The sequence below is a fragment of the Zea mays genome, chromosome 2 (genome assembly GCF_902167145.1).
Source record: "Zea mays cultivar B73 chromosome 2, Zm-B73-REFERENCE-NAM-5.0, whole genome shotgun sequence".
NCBI classification, from domain to species: Eukaryota; Viridiplantae; Streptophyta; class Magnoliopsida; order Poales; family Poaceae; genus Zea; species Zea mays.
The window spans coordinates 75,071,381-75,077,001 of record NC_050097.1 but is presented as its reverse complement, the minus strand read 5'-3'; the positions used below and the strand labels follow the sequence as shown (position 1 = coordinate 75,077,001).

General features: G+C 44.6%; 2 long non-coding RNA genes across 2 annotated transcripts; both read right to left on the bottom strand.

Moving 5' to 3' along the window:
- Nucleotides 1-3,186: 3,186 nt before the first annotated feature.
- LOC103646591 (uncharacterized) lies at nucleotides 3,187-3,878 on the bottom strand. The gene is made up of 4 exons (XR_562286.1): nucleotides 3,847-3,878; nucleotides 3,492-3,553; nucleotides 3,307-3,370; nucleotides 3,187-3,223 (listed from the first exon to the last, which is right to left on the bottom strand). It is a non-coding gene; the product is annotated as an uncharacterized lncRNA (long non-coding RNA).
- A 514-nt stretch (nucleotides 3,879-4,392) lies between these two features.
- LOC103646590 (uncharacterized) lies at nucleotides 4,393-5,092 on the bottom strand. Its single transcript, XR_562285.2, has 2 exons — nucleotides 4,999-5,092; nucleotides 4,393-4,445 (listed from the first exon to the last, which is right to left on the bottom strand). It is a non-coding gene; the product is annotated as an uncharacterized lncRNA (long non-coding RNA).
- Between the last annotated feature and the right edge of the window lie 529 nt (nucleotides 5,093-5,621).

Below are 5,621 nucleotides of genomic sequence, written 5' to 3'. Positions count from 1 at the left end.
GGGCACTGTTCCATCTATTTATAGGCACAGGATGCAGCCCGGGTGAAATTACATCCATGCCCTTGAACATTTGTTTACAAGCAACTCAAATTAATAAGGTCTATCTAGTCCTTTTCCCTTCTCTGATTGGTCTGGGCCGAAGCTACTAAGCTTCCGCATTCTGCATTGTTGCTTCTGAAGGATTACGGGGAGGCTACGCTAGCGCAAAACAAAATTTTCAACCCCATAATACCAAGAACTACTGCGGTTATAGGTCATGGAATTACCACTAGACGCGCAGAGCAGCGGAAGACGTCTCGATGTAGACGAACGCGTCGAGCAGTGCCGTGCAGTCGTCGGCGTCATTCACGTCCTCGCACGGTTCGTCCTAGTGCTCCAGATGCAGCACCTCCGAGGTATCCACACGTACAAGGAGGAAGCGTCGCGTACCGAACTGCTAGGTTCGCGACAGCGGCTTGGCGAGGGCGAGAGGTGAGCGGTGGCTGCTCGTTTGCTAGTGGCAAATTAGGTTAAGCCTAACCGCGCCCCCGCCCCTCATTATATAGGCGTTATGGTGGGCTTCTGACACCGAGGCCCATCATTAACCCTAAAGCCCAGTCTAATTTCGGATCTAATCCGAGTTAGTCTTCCTTCCCCTTAAGTGTGTGACCCTATAGGTTCACGTACAAATAGACATAGCCCGAGTACTCTTACTTGGCCCAATAATTGACAGCGGCCTCTAGCAAGACATGTCAACTCCTATGTGCACGTAAAGATTATATCAGACGAACCATTGCAACATTACGTACATGCTGTTCCCTTTGTCTCACGATATTTGGTCTGGCTCTAAGCTGACCTCTCTTTCTCGATACTGTGAATTGGAATCCTTTCAATGGTTAACTCTTAACCCTAGCACGGCCATGCATTTCTTGATCCAATCACTTGAGGGGCCCAGAGATATCTCTCTCACAAAGAGAGGGACAAATTCCATCTTGACTGACCATGCCTCACAGCATGCTTCCTGACAAACCCAAAACTACCTTTATAACTACCCAGTTACGGAATAGCGTTTGATAGTCCCTAAGTAAGTCAATTCACATCTTGAGAACATGAGACAATCTCAGGTCTAAGGATACAGTATTCATGTTGCAAAAAGAGAACTATATTACAATATCTCACGTTGGGTCGGTCCAGCCTCATGTCATACATGCGCCCACATTATTAGTTTAACATCTCCATGTTCATGACTTGTGAAATCACTACAGGAAACTGGTTAAAGAACGTGGGTGAAAAACCGTCGAACTTAATGTAATAGGCCGTCGAACTTACCATAAGAACGTGGGTTTACCGACGAATATAGCCGACGACGATTTTTGGACGAACTTAGAGAAGTAAGTTCGACGGCCCCGACGAACTTAACATTAAAAACGTGGGTACCGTCGAACTTACCATTAAGAACGTGGGTACCGTCGAACTTACCATTAAGAACGTGGGTTTTTAAGTTCGACGGGGGCCGTCGAATTTTTTCCCATAAGTTCGACAGCACCCACGTTCTTACATTTAAGTTCGACGGGGCCACGTGGCCGTCGAACTTATGGGTCCTGCGTGGGTCGGCGAGGGCTGCCCATTAAGTTCGACGGTACCCACGTTCTTAACGTTAAGAACGTGGGTACCCACGTTCTTAACCCCCATTAAGTTCGACGGTACCCACGTTCTTAACGTTAAGAACGTGGGTACCCACGTTCTTAACCCTTTTCCAGAAAAAAATAAAAAATACAGAAATGAAAAATTAGACACACATAATATCACATGCAACACAGAGTTCACATACAATACAGATTTCAAACACATGGATATATGTTCATATCACAAATTCACACAAGTCAAAATACATAAGTTCACAAATTCACATAAGTCCAAATATATAAGTTCACAAATTCACATAATTTCACATCCATAGTTCACATTTGTAGTTCACAAGTTCAAACACACAAGTTCAAACATTAGCTCCATCGCTCTCGATTAGGACATCGGATTGTTGTTCGTAGCTCCACCACTAGAATTGAGACATCTGTCCGCAAAGTCATCGTGACGGGGAGGAGTCACATGATGAGAGCCGGAATCCTACAAAATAAACCAAAATTCTCATAAATATACAACCGGCATTAAATCACATGTACACAAAGATATAGGAAAGTATGATAAACACAAAATGTGGCTTCCAAGAAGATCACAAAATGCTGGCATTAAATCACATATACACGAAGATATAGGAAAGCATGATAAACACAAAATGTGGCTTCCAAGAAGATCACAAAATGACATGTACACCAAGATATAGGAAATCATGATAAACTGGAAATTCATATAAGTTCACATACATAGTTCAGCAATACTAAAAATTTATGTTCCTCTCAAGTGAAGGTTATGCTCCACACAATGATTTTTTTTGTCAAAGCAGAAAAGGGAGCAGATATTGACTGGTCTGGTCTAAACATACAAGGCCAAAAGAAGAGAAAATTTTCAAGTGCTACAGTCATCAGAAGATTAAAATGTGAACCTAGACAGAAAGCAGGGAAGAAACAAGGACCTTTTCCACACTTGGTAGCCTTTTGCAGACATGGGTAGTTATTATGACGATTGTAATCCCAAACAGACATGGGTAGTTATTATGACGCCCATTGCAAATTGAGAATTCCAAATTGAGCATTGAACTTATGAGAGTGACAGGACGAAGGAAAGATGTCAGCGCGGATCATACCATGGAGCATGTTGGACACGCTTCCCCGACTGTAGTAATCGTACACGAGTAGCTTCTCGTCCTTGGAGCACAGGAGCCATCCCAGAGCTTTTTCCTACTGCTGGAGCCTAAATAAGAAGGCACGAGTGTTGTCAGGAAAAAATATCCACGTGTGCGCAATTAAAGAAAGGTAGGAGGGTAAGTTTATTCCTTGTACAGACAATTGCACGAGGTGGAGCAGTGGTCATCTGTGCCTGTTGGTACTTTAGAATGGTCCTGTTAAAAACATAATCAAACTGAAAACCTGCCCAATGGATAACATAATTCCGATTTAGCATTTTTGCTACACTGAGAAATGCATACATGGTTTAGTCATTAAATGAAATATTGGGTGTATTAAACCAACCTTCCCAAATATTGGGTGTATTAAATGCAATTTTCCTTTCGTTGATCTTTTCATACTTTTGTTTTTTGTTCCCAGCTTTCAGGCCCTGCCATGGAAGGCTGACAGTAGGCAAACTATGTATTAACCCAGACATATCAGAAAAATGAGAGGTGAAACGGCGAATCATGTTACAGTAAACAACCTTCCTCGCAAGAAGTACATCAGTACATATCCAAGAGATTCCATGTCATCCCTCCGGCTTTGTTCTGCGAGAAGACATCAATTATAATATAGAAATGAAATGTCATGGAAAGGAAATAGAAGTTTTTCAGGAATCCAGAAACAGCATGCCTGGAAACTAGCTACCACCAATTGAATTAAACCTACCAATTCCAAGGTGGGTATTTACACTTGCATATCTTGCTGTTCCAGTCAAGTTCTTGTTCTCTCTACAATTACATGGACAACACTGAAGGTTCAGATATTTTAAATCGAGGTGCTGTCTCAAATCATGCTAAGAGAACATTTTCCAGATATTTGAATTTCTAGTGGTACATGGAACAGTATCAAACATGGGCATAATATAATTATGGACCTGGTGTGGCAGCATCAGAAATTACAGAAGTAGAATATATTGTTGGTGGCACTACGGACCAAGCACAGTTATTTTACGATAAAGGCAGAAATAAACAAGACGTTGCACATCAATTTCATTCAAATTTCACACACACAGCATGCTTACCTGTATGGAATGTGCTGGTGTGTTGATAACATAAACCTATACAGAGATTAAAATCAGTTATTAATGTGTGTACCTACTAATAGACCCATAAATAAATGTAGATTGAGGGAATATAGCTAATCAACCTGGTTTTCTCTTTTCCCGAGACCCATGAGAACAATGCTAATCAATGGCATTTGGTGGAAATATAAAATTCAGGAAATAAAATTCAGCTAATCAACCTAGTTCTTCGACGCTTTTTTGGAGGTTGTCTCTAGAAGAGTGAGCACTTGAGCTGTTCATGCCATGGAAATTCTTTTGAGGTCTTTGCTTAATAGCTACTTTCGCCACAGAGATGTCTTCTTGTGGCAGATTAACTGGAATATCTGCAAGGCGGACAGCAGGCAGTCGGCAGTTGAATGTTGTCTTCCGAAGGATGATACGTGAACCAGTTCCATCAGGCAAACTGTTGTCTGGTATGGCAATGGACTGCAGGAAGTAATGCTGTGCCAGGCGATGTGCAGCAAGACGCAGATACGAAGTTGGAAGGCCATTGAATTAATACTCTGTACGACTAGGGTCATGAATGAACTTCAAAATTTCTTGCTCCATTCTTAGCACTGCAGAAAGGAATAGACTGGAGTCAAATACAAGGACTGGCCGTATTTTTTCGATTAATATTAAAGCATTAGGCAATGGAACAGTCAAAATGTAAAGTTCCAGTTGGTAATAATTGGGTTAAATAGTAGAACCATGCGACCATCAGATGCACAAGCTGCTTGGAACAAACACTTGCAATTCATATTTTTTCGAACGGGATTTTACTATCTGATGGCTGTACAAAATCTCTTATCCCATGGGACCAACATGTTTGCACACATGAAAAGGACATAAATTGTATGGAAAACACCAGTCACATTTTCCAGATACCTCACTATAGTAGCAAGCCATAAGGGATGAAGTACATAAAGATACCACACAGTATATAAGTAAGACCAAGAATACATGTACCCTATGAATAAAGCAGCTAGCCGCTTGGGCACATCTCAAAACAAGCAAGGAACACTCTGCACGAATTCTAAGCTAACCTTTTTGTCGCCATATCAAGTTAGTAGAATCGCATAATAAACAAATGGAATGATAAACTAACTGCGGAGGAGGCGTTAATTTTACCAGAAAGCCTCTCCCTTGGCTTCTCGAGGGCCTCTCGTAGGAACTGATCGACCTGGGCTACCAGGTCCTCGCGCGCATCTGAGGGAGCCGAAGGAGCGCCCTACGGCTGCAGTGTGGGCGGCGGCTGGGGCGGATCCTGGTCGTCAGCGAAGTCCGGAGAAGACGAGACGCGTCGCGCGGAGAGGATGAGCCGGCTCATGGGCCCGTCTATGTTGGCCGTCTCCCACAAGTCCGGCGCAGCGGCTGCGGCATCCTCGGCTGCGGGCTCCGTGTCTTTACGTGCGCGTGCGATCCAGAGCTAGAGAGCAGAGGGACGATGGGCGGAGAAGCTGGAGCTAGAAACGAGGGCGGCCATGGGACCGGGGCGTCGGGATCTGGAGGAGGAAGCGCAGCTAGGGTGGAGGTGGCGGCGCGCGGTCTGGCGGACGCGCGCGGTGGAGGTGGAGGAGTGCGGGCGCGGTGGAGGAGCGGGCTGGCGGCGGGCGGGGTGGAGGAGCGGTGGCGGCGGGAGCGTGGGCTGGCGGCGGCGCTGTGGAGGAGCGGGGACTGGCGACGCGCGTAGGCGGGATAGAAGATAGACGCGTGGGTCTCTAGGGATTTAGTTTGGGTTAAGTTCGACGGTG